The 14,323-nt window shown below is 47.9% G+C and overlaps 10 non-coding genes across 10 annotated transcripts; all 10 read left to right on the top strand.

Moving 5' to 3' along the window:
- The first annotated feature begins 715 nt into the window (after nucleotides 1–715).
- On the top strand, nucleotides 716–906 carry LOC142697169 (U2 spliceosomal RNA). The gene has a single exon (XR_012864989.1). It is a non-coding gene; the product is annotated as a U2 spliceosomal RNA (small nuclear RNA).
- Nucleotides 907–2,198: 1,292 nt separating this feature from the next.
- Nucleotides 2,199–2,389, top strand: LOC142697170 (U2 spliceosomal RNA). The gene has a single exon (XR_012864990.1). It is a non-coding gene; the product is annotated as a U2 spliceosomal RNA (small nuclear RNA).
- A 1,284-nt stretch (nucleotides 2,390–3,673) lies between these two features.
- LOC142697172 (U2 spliceosomal RNA) lies at nucleotides 3,674–3,864 on the top strand. The gene has a single exon (XR_012864992.1). It is a non-coding gene; the product is annotated as a U2 spliceosomal RNA (small nuclear RNA).
- Nucleotides 3,865–5,152: 1,288 nt separating this feature from the next.
- On the top strand, nucleotides 5,153–5,343 carry LOC142697173 (U2 spliceosomal RNA). Its single transcript, XR_012864993.1, has one exon. It is a non-coding gene; the product is annotated as a U2 spliceosomal RNA (small nuclear RNA).
- A 1,292-nt stretch (nucleotides 5,344–6,635) lies between these two features.
- LOC142697175 (U2 spliceosomal RNA) lies at nucleotides 6,636–6,826 on the top strand. Its single transcript, XR_012864994.1, has one exon. It is a non-coding gene; the product is annotated as a U2 spliceosomal RNA (small nuclear RNA).
- A 1,288-nt stretch (nucleotides 6,827–8,114) lies between these two features.
- Nucleotides 8,115–8,305, top strand: LOC142697176 (U2 spliceosomal RNA). Its single transcript, XR_012864995.1, has one exon. It is a non-coding gene; the product is annotated as a U2 spliceosomal RNA (small nuclear RNA).
- Nucleotides 8,306–9,601: 1,296 nt separating this feature from the next.
- Nucleotides 9,602–9,792, top strand: LOC142697177 (U2 spliceosomal RNA). Its single transcript, XR_012864996.1, has one exon. It is a non-coding gene; the product is annotated as a U2 spliceosomal RNA (small nuclear RNA).
- Nucleotides 9,793–11,076: 1,284 nt separating this feature from the next.
- On the top strand, nucleotides 11,077–11,267 carry LOC142697178 (U2 spliceosomal RNA). The gene has a single exon (XR_012864997.1). It is a non-coding gene; the product is annotated as a U2 spliceosomal RNA (small nuclear RNA).
- A 1,272-nt stretch (nucleotides 11,268–12,539) lies between these two features.
- LOC142697179 (U2 spliceosomal RNA) lies at nucleotides 12,540–12,730 on the top strand. Its single transcript, XR_012864998.1, has one exon. It is a non-coding gene; the product is annotated as a U2 spliceosomal RNA (small nuclear RNA).
- A 1,284-nt stretch (nucleotides 12,731–14,014) lies between these two features.
- On the top strand, nucleotides 14,015–14,205 carry LOC142697180 (U2 spliceosomal RNA). Its single transcript, XR_012864999.1, has one exon. It is a non-coding gene; the product is annotated as a U2 spliceosomal RNA (small nuclear RNA).
- The last annotated feature ends 118 nt before the right edge of the window (nucleotides 14,206–14,323 follow it).

The following is a 14,323-nucleotide window of genomic DNA, read 5'->3' on the forward strand; positions in this document are numbered from 1 at the left end:
TTACCTAGAAGAATAACAAACTGTGCAAGGATGGAGGTTGTAGGAGCAAGGAGAAGTTGTCTGTAAAGTTGGTGGATGCCTATTTTCCATTTTGCAGTCCCTTGTCTCCCTCTTGTGGCCTCCTGGAGGCAACTAGCTGTGCAAAAAAAAGACAGCCTGGCGGCCGGCTGTTGCAGTGTTGCCCTCTCAGGCAACACTGAGTGACTGACTGAGCCTCACCGTCTTATATAAAGTTCAGACGGAACTTTGCACGTGTCATAGTGGAGCCCTCAGGATTCCAGAGCCAGCTTTCTGACATCATAATGGGGCCTCAGAGATAAAAGCCTGGGCCCAGGCAGTGTTGGTCAGTGCTGCTCAGCAGGCAGCACTGGACTGGACTGGATTACAGCTGATACAAGGTGTGAAGGAACAAGGGGTGGCTGTGGGCATGCACTTGCTGCCGCTGCCAGTGTTTATCTGCATGGCAGCAGGGCATTTGGGCGTTGCCAGGAAGGCGTTTTTATGTAGATTCCTCCTCTTTCAGCACTGCATTGTGGTGCAAGCAAAAGAAGCAAATCCTGTCTGGCTTCCTCTCCGGCCTTTATTCACCTCCCGTGTAGCTGTGAGTGTGTGAGCCTGCAGGGCCCCATGGAATTGCCTAGAAGTAGGCTGAATCGCTGCAAGGGCTGAACAGCAGTATCGGGCAGGCTCGGGCAACGCGCGGCCCGTTCGGGTTATCGCTTCTCGGCCTTTTGGCTAAGATCAAGTGTAGTATCTGTTCTTATCAGTTTAATATCTGATACGTCCCCTATCTGGGGACCATATATTAAATGGATTTTTAGAACAGGGAGATGGAAATAGAGCTTGCTCTGTCCACTCCACGCATTGACCTGGTATTGCAGTATTTCCAGGACCGGTGCACCCTTTCCTTATGTGTTGACTAAAAGCAGATTCCAAAAGTGTTTTTTGTCTTTGCTATTGTTTCTGTCTTTCTGAAGGGATCTCCCCTTTTAATCCCATTATTTCAACACCTGTTGGACAATGCATGAGTGATAATGAGCTCATTGATTAAATGCAATTAATGAATAGATTGCCACCTCTTGTTGTGTGTCGTCTGTGTTTCTGTGTTTCCGGCATTTCACATTGGAACACCTCATTCACCTTCCTTGTCTTCTCTCCGCCCTCCCTTTTAGGTAAGTTAAAGAGCTGCACCTGAGCCAGCCACTGATTGATTGATTGATTGATTGATTGATTGATTGATTGATTGATTGATTGATTGATGCAGCACAACAGTCAAATAGTGGAGTGGAGTAGGGGAACAGCAAACAGCCAATAAAGCAGCCCGCCCGCTCGCCTGCCCGCCACAATGGACCTACCTGTGTACACTAGATGGATGTGATGGAATGTACTGTCGTCCCTACATTTCAAGAAGAAGTAAGAATTGCAGTTGCAACAAAGCCTTGCTTGCCTACAAAGAGAGCAGCAATTTGGATTTGCTACTATGTTACCTAGAAGAATAACAAACTGTGCAAGGATGGAGGTTGTAGGAGCAAGGAGAAGTTGTCTGTAAAGTTGGTGGATGCCTATTTTCCATTTTGCAGTCCCTTGTCTCCCTCTTGTGGCCTCCTGGAGGCAACTAGCTGTGCAAAAAAAAGACAGCCTGGCGGCCGGCTGTTGCAGTGTTGCCCTCTCAGGCAACACTGAGTGACTGACTGAGCCTCACCGTCTTATATAAAGTTCAGACGGAACTTTGCACGTGTCATAGTGGAGCCCTCAGGATTCCAGAGCCAGCTTTCTGACATCATAATGGGGCCTCAGAGATAAAAGCCTGGGCCCAGGCAGTGTTGGTCAGTGCTGCTCAGCAGGCAGCACTGGACTGGACTGGATTACAGCTGATACAAGGTGTGAAGGAACAAGGGGTGGCTGTGGGCATGCACTTGCTGCCGCTGCCAGTGTTTATCTGCATGGCAGCAGGGCATTTGGGCGTTGCCAGGAAGGCGTTTTTATGTAGATTCCTCCTCTTTCAGCACTGCATTGTGGTGCAAGCAAAAGAAGCAAATCCTGTCTGGCTTCCTCTCCGGCCTTTATTCACCTCCCGTGTAGCTGTGAGTGTGTGAGCCTGCAGGGCCCCATGGAATTGCCTAGAAGTAGGCTGAATCGCTGCAAGGGCTGAACAGCAGTATCGGGCAGGCTCGGGCAACGCGCGGCCCGTTCGGGTTATCGCTTCTCGGCCTTTTGGCTAAGATCAAGTGTAGTATCTGTTCTTATCAGTTTAATATCTGATACGTCCCCTATCTGGGGACCATATATTAAATGGATTTTTAGAACAGGGAGATGGAAATAGAGCTTGCTCTGTCCACTCCACGCATTGACCTGGTATTGCAGTATTTCCAGGACCGGTGCACCCTTTCCTTATGTGTTGACTAAAAGCAGATTCCAAAAGTGTTTTTTGTCTTTGCTATTGTTTCTGTCTTTCTGAAGGGATCTCCCCTTTTAATCCCATTATTTCAACACCTGTTGGACAATGCATGAGTGATAATGAGCTCATTGATTAAATGCAATTAATGAATAGATTGCCACCTCTTGTTGTGTGTCGTCTGTGTTTCTGTGTTTCCGGCATTTCACATTGGAACACCTCATTCACCTTCCTTGTCTTCTCTCCGCCCTCCCTTTTAGGTAAGTTAAAGAGCTGCACCTGAGCCAGCCACTGATTGATTGATTGATTGATTGATTGATTGATTGATTGATTGATTGATGCAGCACAACAGTCAAATAGTGGAGTGGAGTAGGGGAACAGCAAACAGCCAATAAAGCAGCCCGCCCGCTCGCCTGCCCGCCACAATGGACCTACCTGTGTACACTAGATGGATGTGATGGAATGTACTGTCGTCCCTACATTTCAAGAAGAAGTAAGAATTGCAGTTGCAACAAAGCCTTGCTTGCCTACAAAGAGAGCAGCAATTTGGATTTGTTACTATGTTACCTAGAAGAATAACAAACTGTGCAAGGATGGAGGTTGTAGGAGCAAGGAGAAGTTGTCTGTAAAGTTGGTGGATGCCTATTTTCCATTTTGCAGTCCCTTGTCTCCCTCTTGTGGCCTCCTGGAGGCAACTAGCTGTGCAAAAAAAAGACAGCCTGGCGGCCGGCTGTTGCAGTGTTGCCCTCTCAGGCAACACTGAGTGACTGACTGAGCCTCACCGTCTTATATAAAGTTCAGACGGAACTTTGCACGTGTCATAGTGGAGCCCTCAGGATTCCAGAGCCAGCTTTCTGACATCATAATGGGGCCTCAGAGATAAAAGCCTGGGCCCAGGCAGTGTTGGTCAGTGCTGCTCAGCAGGCAGCACTGGACTGGACTGGATTACAGCTGATACAAGGTGTGAAGGAACAAGGGGTGGCTGTGGGCATGCACTTGCTGCCGCTGCCAGTGTTTATCTGCATGGCAGCAGGGCATTTGGGCGTTGCCAGGAAGGCGTTTTTATGTAGATTCCTCCTCTTTCAGCACTGCATTGTGGTGCAAGCAAAAGAAGCAAATCCTGTCTGGCTTCCTCTCCGGCCTTTATTCACCTCCCGTGTAGCTGTGAGTGTGTGAGCCTGCAGGGCCCCATGGAATTGCCTAGAAGTAGGCTGAATCGCTGCAAGGGCTGAACAGCAGTATCGGGCAGGCTCGGGCAACGCGCGGCCCGTTCGGGTTATCGCTTCTCGGCCTTTTGGCTAAGATCAAGTGTAGTATCTGTTCTTATCAGTTTAATATCTGATACGTCCCCTATCTGGGGACCATATATTAAATGGATTTTTAGAACAGGGAGATGGAAATAGAGCTTGCTCTGTCCACTCCACGCATTGACCTGGTATTGCAGTATTTCCAGGACCGGTGCACCCTTTCCTTATGTGTTGACTAAAAGCAGATTCCAAAAGTGTTTTTTGTCTTTGCTATTGTTTCTGTCTTTCTGAAGGGATCTCCCCTTTTAATCCCATTATTTCAACACCTGTTGGACAATGCATGAGTGATAATGAGCTCATTGATTAAATGCAATTAATGAATAGATTGCCACCTCTTGTTGTGTGTCGTCTGTGTTTCTGTGTTTCCGGCATTTCACATTGGAACACCTCATTCACCTTCCTTGTCTTCTCTCCGCCCTCCCTTTTAGGTAAGTTAAAGAGCTGCACCTGAGCCAGCCACTGATTGATTGATTGATTGATTGATTGATTGATTGATTGATTGATTGATTGATGCAGCACAACAGTCAAATAGTGGAGTGGAGTAGGGGAACAGCAAACAGCCAATAAAGCAGCCCGCCCGCTCGCCTGCCCGCCACAATGGACCTACCTGTGTACACTAGATGGATGTGATGGAATGTACTGTCGTCCCTACATTTCAAGAAGAAGTAAGAATTGCAGTTGCAACAAAGCCTTGCTTGCCTACAAAGAGAGCAGCAATTTGGATTTGTTACTATGTTACCTAGAAGAATAACAAACTGTGCAAGGATGGAGGTTGTAGGAGCAAGGAGAAGTTGTCTGTAAAGTTGGTGGATGCCTATTTTCCATTTTGCAGTCCCTTGTCTCCCTCTTGTGGCCTCCTGGAGGCAACTAGCTGTGCAAAAAAAAGACAGCCTGGCGGCCGGCTGTTGCAGTGTTGCCCTCTCAGGCAACACTGAGTGACTGACTGAGCCTCACCGTCTTATATAAAGTTCAGACGGAACTTTGCACGTGTCATAGTGGAGCCCTCAGGATTCCAGAGCCAGCTTTCTGACATCATAATGGGGCCTCAGAGATAAAAGCCTGGGCCCAGGCAGTGTTGGTCAGTGCTGCTCAGCAGGCAGCACTGGACTGGACTGGATTACAGCTGATACAAGGTGTGAAGGAACAAGGGGTGGCTGTGGGCATGCACTTGCTGCCGCTGCCAGTGTTTATCTGCATGGCAGCAGGGCATTTGGGCGTTGCCAGGAAGGCGTTTTTATGTAGATTCCTCCTCTTTCAGCACTGCATTGTGGTGCAAGCAAAAGAAGCAAATCCTGTCTGGCTTCCTCTCCGGCCTTTATTCACCTCCCGTGTAGCTGTGAGTGTGTGAGCCTGCAGGGCCCCATGGAATTGCCTAGAAGTAGGCTGAATCGCTGCAAGGGCTGAACAGCAGTATCGGGCAGGCTCGGGCAACGCGCGGCCCGTTCGGGTTATCGCTTCTCGGCCTTTTGGCTAAGATCAAGTGTAGTATCTGTTCTTATCAGTTTAATATCTGATACGTCCCCTATCTGGGGACCATATATTAAATGGATTTTTAGAACAGGGAGATGGAAATAGAGCTTGCTCTGTCCACTCCACGCATTGACCTGGTATTGCAGTATTTCCAGGACCGGTGCACCCTTTCCTTATGTGTTGACTAAAAGCAGATTCCAAAAGTGTTTTTTGTCTTTGCTATTGTTTCTGTCTTTCTGAAGGGATCTCCCCTTTTAATCCCATTATTTCAACACCTGTTGGACAATGCATGAGTGATAATGAGCTCATTGATTAAATGCAATTAATGAATAGATTGCTTGCCACCTCTTGTTGTGTGTCGTCTGTGTTTCTGTGTTTCCGGCATTTCACATTGGAACACCTCATTCACCTTCCTTGTCTTCTCTCCGCCCTCCCTTTTAGGTAAGTTAAAGAGCTGCACCTGAGCCAGCCACTGATTGATTGATTGATTGATTGATTGATTGATTGATTGATTGATTGATTGATGCAGCACAACAGTCAAATAGTGGAGTGGAGTAGGGGAACAGCAAACAGCCAATAAAGCAGCCCGCCCGCTCGCCTGCCCGCCACAATGGACCTACCTGTGTACACTAGATGGATGTGATGGAATGTACTGTCGTCCCTACATTTCAAGAAGAAGTAAGAATTGCAGTTGCAACAAAGCCTTGCTTGCCTACAAAGAGAGCAGCAATTTGGATTTGTTACTATGTTACCTAGAAGAATAACAAACTGTGCAAGGATGGAGGTTGTAGGAGCAAGGAGAAGTTGTCTGTAAAGTTGGTGGATGCCTATTTTCCATTTTGCAGTCCCTTGTCTCCCTCTTGTGGCCTCCTGGAGGCAACTAGCTGTGCAAAAAAAAGACAGCCTGGCGGCCGGCTGTTGCAGTGTTGCCCTCTCAGGCAACACTGAGTGACTGACTGAGCCTCACCGTCTTATATAAAGTTCAGACGGAACTTTGCACGTGTCATAGTGGAGCCCTCAGGATTCCAGAGCCAGCTTTCTGACATCATAATGGGGCCTCAGAGATAAAAGCCTGGGCCCAGGCAGTGTTGGTCAGTGCTGCTCAGCAGGCAGCACTGGACTGGACTGGATTACAGCTGATACAAGGTGTGAAGGAACAAGGGGTGGCTGTGGGCATGCACTTGCTGCCGCTGCCAGTGTTTATCTGCATGGCAGCAGGGCATTTGGGCGTTGCCAGGAAGGCGTTTTTATGTAGATTCCTCCTCTTTCAGCACTGCATTGTGGTGCAAGCAAAAGAAGCAAATCCTGTCTGGCTTCCTCTCCGGCCTTTATTCACCTCCCGTGTAGCTGTGAGTGTGTGAGCCTGCAGGGCCCCATGGAATTGCCTAGAAGTAGGCTGAATCGCTGCAAGGGCTGAACAGCAGTATCGGGCAGGCTCGGGCAACGCGCGGCCCGTTCGGGTTATCGCTTCTCGGCCTTTTGGCTAAGATCAAGTGTAGTATCTGTTCTTATCAGTTTAATATCTGATACGTCCCCTATCTGGGGACCATATATTAAATGGATTTTTAGAACAGGGAGATGGAAATAGAGCTTGCTCTGTCCACTCCACGCATTGACCTGGTATTGCAGTATTTCCAGGACCGGTGCACCCTTTCCTTATGTGTTGACTAAAAGCAGATTCCAAAAGTGTTTTTTGTCTTTGCTATTGTTTCTGTCTTTCTGAAGGGATCTCCCCTTTTAATCCCATTATTTCAACACCTGTTGGACAATGCATGAGTGATAATGAGCTCATTGATTAAATGCAATTAATGAATAGATTGCCACCTCTTGTTGTGTGTCGTCTGTGTTTCTGTGTTTCCGGCATTTCACATTGGAACACCTCATTCACCTTCCTTGTCTTCTCTCCGCCCTCCCTTTTAGGTAAGTTAAAGAGCTGCACCTGAGCCAGCCACTGATTGATTGATTGATTGATTGATTGATTGATTGATTGATTGATTGATTGATGCAGCACAACAGTCAAATAGTGGAGTGGAGTAGGGGAACAGCAAACAGCCAATAAAGCAGCCCGCCCGCTCGCCTGCCCGCCACAATGGACCTACCTGTGTACACTAGATGGATGTGATGGAATGTACTGTCGTCCCTACATTTCAAGAAGAAGTAAGAATTGCAGTTGCAACAAAGCCTTGCTTGCCTACAAAGAGAGCAGCAATTTGGATTTGTTACTATGTTACCTAGAAGAATAACAAACTGTGCAAGGATGGAGGTTGTAGGAGCAAGGAGAAGTTGTCTGTAAAGTTGGTGGATGCCTATTTTCCATTTTGCAGTCCCTTGTCTCCCTCTTGTGGCCTCCTGGAGGCAACTAGCTGTGCAAAAAAAAGACAGCCTGGCGGCCGGCTGTTGCAGTGTTGCCCTCTCAGGCAACACTGAGTGACTGACTGAGCCTCACCGTCTTATATAAAGTTCAGACGGAACTTTGCACGTGTCATAGTGGAGCCCTCAGGATTCCAGAGCCAGCTTTCTGACATCATAATGGGGCCTCAGAGATAAAAGCCTGGGCCCAGGCAGTGTTGGTCAGTGCTGCTCAGCAGGCAGCACTGGACTGGACTGGATTACAGCTGATACAAGGTGTGAAGGAACAAGGGGTGGCTGTGGGCATGCACTTGCTGCCGCTGCCAGTGTTTATCTGCATGGCAGCAGGGCATTTGGGCGTTGCCAGGAAGGCGTTTTTATGTAGATTCCTCCTCTTTCAGCACTGCATTGTGGTGCAAGCAAAAGAAGCAAATCCTGTCTGGCTTCCTCTCCGGCCTTTATTCACCTCCCGTGTAGCTGTGAGTGTGTGAGCCTGCAGGGCCCCATGGAATTGCCTAGAAGTAGGCTGAATCGCTGCAAGGGCTGAACAGCAGTATCGGGCAGGCTCGGGCAACGCGCGGCCCGTTCGGGTTATCGCTTCTCGGCCTTTTGGCTAAGATCAAGTGTAGTATCTGTTCTTATCAGTTTAATATCTGATACGTCCCCTATCTGGGGACCATATATTAAATGGATTTTTAGAACAGGGAGATGGAAATAGAGCTTGCTCTGTCCACTCCACGCATTGACCTGGTATTGCAGTATTTCCAGGACCGGTGCACCCTTTCCTTATGTGTTGACTAAAAGCAGATTCCAAAAGTGTTTTTTGTCTTTGCTATTGTTTCTGTCTTTCTGAAGGGATCTCCCCTTTTAATCCCATTATTTCAACACCTGTTGGACAATGCATGAGTGATAATGAGCTCATTGATTAAATGCAATTAATGAATAGATTGCCACCTCTTGTTGTGTGTCGTCTGTGTTTCTGTGTTTCCGGCATTTCACATTGGAACACCTCATTCACCTTCCTTGTCTTCTCTCCGCCCTCCCTTTTAGGTAAGTTAAAGAGCTGCACCTGAGCCAGCCACTGATTGATTGATTGATTGATTGATTGATTGATTGATTGATTGATTGATTGATTGATTGATGCAGCACAACAGTCAAATAGTGGAGTGGAGTAGGGGAACAGCAAACAGCCAATAAAGCAGCCCGCCCGCTCGCCTGCCCGCCACAATGGACCTACCTGTGTACACTAGATGGATGTGATGGAATGTACTGTCGTCCCTACATTTCAAGAAGAAGTAAGAATTGCAGTTGCAACAAAGCCTTGCTTGCCTACAAAGAGAGCAGCAATTTGGATTTGTTACTATGTTACCTAGAAGAATAACAAACTGTGCAAGGATGGAGGTTGTAGGAGCAAGGAGAAGTTGTCTGTAAAGTTGGTGGATGCCTATTTTCCATTTTGCAGTCCCTTGTCTCCCTCTTGTGGCCTCCTGGAGGCAACTAGCTGTGCAAAAAAAAGACAGCCTGGCGGCCGGCTGTTGCAGTGTTGCCCTCTCAGGCAACACTGAGTGACTGACTGAGCCTCACCGTCTTATATAAAGTTCAGACGGAACTTTGCACGTGTCATAGTGGAGCCCTCAGGATTCCAGAGCCAGCTTTCTGACATCATAATGGGGCCTCAGAGATAAAAGCCTGGGCCCAGGCAGTGTTGGTCAGTGCTGCTCAGCAGGCAGCACTAGACTGGACTGGATTACAGCTGATACAAGGTGTGAAGGAACAAGGGGTGGCTGTGGGCATGCACTTGCTGCCGCTGCCAGTGTTTATCTGCATGGCAGCAGGGCATTTGGGCGTTGCCAGGAAGGCGTTTTTATGTAGATTCCTCCTCTTTCAGCACTGCATTGTGGTGCAAGCAAAAGAAGCAAATCCTGTCTGGCTTCCTCTCCGGCCTTTATTCACCTCCCGTGTAGCTGTGAGTGTGTGAGCCTGCAGGGCCCCATGGAATTGCCTAGAAGTAGGCTGAATCGCTGCAAGGGCTGAACAGCAGTATCGGGCAGGCTCGGGCAACGCGCGGCCCGTTCGGGTTATCGCTTCTCGGCCTTTTGGCTAAGATCAAGTGTAGTATCTGTTCTTATCAGTTTAATATCTGATACGTCCCCTATCTGGGGACCATATATTAAATGGATTTTTAGAACAGGGAGATGGAAATAGAGCTTGCTCTGTCCACTCCACGCATTGACCTGGTATTGCAGTATTTCCAGGACCGGTGCACCCTTTCCTTATGTGTTGACTAAAAGCAGATTCCAAAAGTGTTTTTTGTCTTTGCTATTGTTTCTGTCTTTCTGAAGGGATCTCCCCTTTTAATCCCATTATTTCAACACCTGTTGGACAATGCATGAGTGATAATGAGCTCATTGATTAAATGCAATTAATGAATAGATTGCCACCTCTTGTTGTGTGTCGTCTGTGTTTCTGTGTTTCCGGCATTTCACATTGGAACACCTCATTCACCTTCCTTGTCTTCTCTCCGCCCTCCCTTTTAGGTAAGTTAAAGAGCTGCACCTGAGCCAGCCACTGATTGATTGATTGATTGATTGATTGATTGATTGATTGATTGATTGATGCAGCACAACAGTCAAATAGTGGAGTGGAGTAGGGGAACAGCAAACAGCCAATAAAGCAGCCCGCCCGCTCGCCTGCCCGCCACAATGGACCTACCTGTGTACACTAGATGGATGTGATGGAATGTACTGTCGTCCCTACATTTCAAGAAGAAGTAAGAATTGCAGTTGCAACAAAGCCTTGCTTGCCTACAAAGAGAGCAGCAATTTGGATTTGTTACTATGTTACCTAGAAGAATAACAAACTGTGCAAGGATGGAGGTTGTAGGAGCAAGGAGAAGTTGTCTGTAAAGTTGGTGGATGCCTATTTTCCATTTTGCAGTCCCTTGTCTCCCTCTTGTGGCCTCCTGGAGGCAACTAGCTGTGCAAAAAAAAGACAGCCTGGCGGCCGGCTGTTGCAGTGTTGCCCTCTCAGGCAACACTGAGTGACTGACTGAGCCTCACCGTCTTATATAAAGTTCAGACGGAACTTTGCACGTGTCATAGTGGAGCCCTCAGGATTCCAGAGCCAGCTTTCTGACATCATAATGGGGCCTCAGAGATAAAAGCCTGGGCCCAGGCAGTGTTGGTCAGTGCTGCTCAGCAGGCAGCACTGGACTGGACTGGATTACAGCTGATACAAGGTGTGAAGGAACAAGGGGTGGCTGTGGGCATGCACTTGCTGCCGCTGCCAGTGTTTATCTGCATGGCAGCAGGGCATTTGGGCGTTGCCAGGAAGGCGTTTTTATGTAGATTCCTCCTCTTTCAGCACTGCATTGTGGTGCAAGCAAAAGAAGCAAATCCTGTCTGGCTTCCTCTCCGGCCTTTATTCACCTCCCGTGTAGCTGTGAGTGTGTGAGCCTGCAGGGCCCCATGGAATTACCTAGAAGTAGGCTGAATCGCTGCAAGGGCTGAACAGCAGTATCGGGCAGGCTCGGGCAACGCGCGGCCCGTTCGGGTTATCGCTTCTCGGCCTTTTGGCTAAGATCAAGTGTAGTATCTGTTCTTATCAGTTTAATATCTGATACGTCCCCTATCTGGGGACCATATATTAAATGGATTTTTAGAACAGGGAGATGGAAATAGAGCTTGCTCTGTCCACTCCACGCATTGACCTGGTATTGCAGTATTTCCAGGACCGGTGCACCCTTTCCTTATGTGTTGACTAAAAGCAGATTCCAAAAGTGTTTTTTGTCTTTGCTATTGTTTCTGTCTTTCTGAAGGGATCTCCCCTTTTAATCCCATTATTTCAACACCCGTTGGACAATGCATGAGTGATAATGAGCTCATTGATTAAATGCAATTAATGAATAGATTGCCACCTCTTGTTGTGTGTCGTCTGTGTTTCTGTGTTTCCGGCATTTCACATTGGAACACCTCATTCACCTTCCTTGTCTTCTCTCCGCCCTCCCTTTTAGGTAAGTTAAAGAGCTGCACCTGAGCCAGCCACTGATTGATTGATTGATTGATTGATTGATTGATTGATGCAGCATAACAGTCAAATAGTGGAGTGGAGTAGGGGAACAGCAAACAGCCAATAAAGCAGCCCGCCCGCTCGCCTGCCCGCCACAATGGACCTACCTGTGTACACTAGATGGATGTGATGGAATGTACTGTCGTCCCTACATTTCAAGAAGAAGTAAGAATTGCAGTTGCAACAAAGCCTTGCTTGCCTACAAAGAGAGCAGCAATTTGGATTTGTTACTATGTTACCTAGAAGAATAACAAACTGTGCAAGGATGGAGGTTGTAGGAGCAAGGAGAAGTTGTCTGTAAAGTTGGTGGATGCCTATTTTCCATTTTGCAGTCCCTTGTCTCCCTCTTGTGGCCTCCTGGAGGCAACTAGCTGTGCAAAAAAAAGACAGCCTGGCGGCCGGCTGTTGCAGTGTTGCCCTCTCAGGCAACACTGAGTGACTGACTGAGCCTCACCGTCTTATATAAAGTTCAGACGGAACTTTGCACGTGTCATAGTGGAGCCCTCAGGATTCCAGAGCCAGCTTTCTGACATCATAATTGGGCCTCAGAGATAAAAGCCTGGGCCCAGGCAGTGTTGGTCAGTGCTGCTCAGCAGGCAGCACTGGACTGGACTGGATTACAGCTGATACAAGGTGTGAAGGAACAAGGGGTGGCTGTGGGCATGCACTTGCTGCCGCTGCCAGTGTTTATCTGCATGGCAGCAGGGCATTTGGGCGTTGCCAGGAAGGCGTTTTTATGTAGATTCCTCCTCTTTCAGCACTGCATTGTGGTGCAAGCAAAAGAAGCAAATCCTGTCTGGCTTCCTCTCCGGCCTTTATTCACCTCCCGTGTAGCTGTGAGTGTGTGAGCCTGCAGGGCCCCATGGAATTGCCTAGAAGTAGGCTGAATCGCTGCAAGGGCTGAACAGCAGTATCGGGCAGGCTCGGGCAACGCGCGGCCCGTTCGGGTTATCGCTTCTCGGCCTTTTGGCTAAGATCAAGTGTAGTATCTGTTCTTATCAGTTTAATATCTGATACGTCCCCTATCTGGGGACCATATATTAAATGGATTTTTAGAACAGGGAGATGGAAATAGAGCTTGCTCTGTCCACTCCACGCATTGACCTGGTATTGCAGTATTTCCAGGACCGGTGCACCCTTTCCTTATGTGTTGACTAAAAGCAGATTCCAAAAGTGTTTTTTGTCTTTGCTATTGTTTCTGTCTTTCTGAAGGGATCTCCCCTTTTAATCCCATTATTTCAACACCTGTTGGACAATGCATGAGTGATAATGAGCTCATTGATTAAATGCAATTAATGAATAGATTGCCACCTCTTGTTGTGTGTCGTCTGTGTTTCTGTGTTTCCGGCATTTCACATTGGAACACCTCATTCACCTTCCTTGTCTTCTCTCCGCCCTCCCTTTTAGGTAAGTTAAAGAGCTGCACCTGAGCCAGCCACTGATTGATTGATTGATTGATTGATTGATTGATTGATTGATTGATTGATGCAGCACAACAGTCAAATAGTGGAGTGGAGTAGGGGAACAGCAAACAGCCAATAAAGCAGCCCGCCCGCTCGCCTGCCCGCCACAATGGACCTACCTGTGTACACTAGATGGATGTGATGGAATGTACTGTCGTCCCTACATTTCAAGAAGAAGTAAGAATTGCAGTTGCAACAAAGCCTTGCTTGCCTACAAAGAGAGCAGCAATTTGGATTTGTTACTATGTTACCTAGAAGAATAACAAACTGTGCAAGGATGGAGGTTGTAGGAGCAAGGAGAAGTTGTCTGTAAAGTTGGTGGATGCCTATTTTCCATTTTGCAGTCCCTTGTCTCCCTCTTGTGGCCTCCTGGAGGCAACTAGCTGTGCAAAAAAAAGACAGCCTGGCGGCCGGCTGTTGCAGTGTTGCCCTCTCAGGCAACACTGAGTGACTGACTGAGCCTCACCGTCTTATATAAAGTTCAGACGGAACTTTGCACGTGTCATAGTGGAGCCCTCAGGATTCCAGAGCCAGCTTTCTGACATCATAATGGGGCCTCAGAGATAAAAGCCTGGGCCCAGGCAGTGTTGGTCAGTGCTGCTCAGCAGGCAGCACTGGACTGGACTGGATTACAGCTGATACAAGGTGTGAAGGAACAAGGGGTGGCTGTGGGCATGCACTTGCTGCCGCTGCCAGTGTTTATCTGCATGGCAGCAGGGCATTTGGGCGTTGCCAGGAAGGCGTTTTTATGTAGATTCCTCCTCTTTCAGCACTGCATTGTGGTGCAAGCAAAAGAAGCAAATCCTGTCTGGCTTCCTCTCCGGCCTTTATTCACCTCCCGTGTAGCTGTGAGTGTGTGAGCCTGCAGGGCCCCATGGAATTGCCTAGAAGTAGGCTGAATCGCTGCAAGGGCTGAACAGCAGTATCGGGCAGGCTCGGGCAACGCGCGGCCCGTTCGGGTTATCGCTTCTCGGCCTTTTGGCTAAGATCAAGTGTAGTATCTGTTCTTATCAGTTTAATATCTGATACGTCCCCTATCTGGGGACCATATATTAAATGGATTTTTAGAACAGGGAGATGGAAATAGAGCTTGCTCTGTCCACTCCACGCATTGACCTGGTATTGCAGTATTTCCAGGACCGGTGCACCCTTTCCTTATGTGTTGACTAAAAGCAGATTCCAAAAGTGTTTTTTGTCTTTGCTATTGTTTCTGTCTTTCTGAAGGGATCTCCCCTTTTAATCCCATTATTTCAACACCTGTTGGACAATGC

Source organism: Rhinoderma darwinii (assembly GCF_050947455.1).
Source record: "Rhinoderma darwinii isolate aRhiDar2 chromosome 5 unlocalized genomic scaffold, aRhiDar2.hap1 SUPER_5_unloc_8, whole genome shotgun sequence".
NCBI lineage: Eukaryota > Metazoa > Chordata > Amphibia > Anura > Rhinodermatidae > Rhinoderma > Rhinoderma darwinii.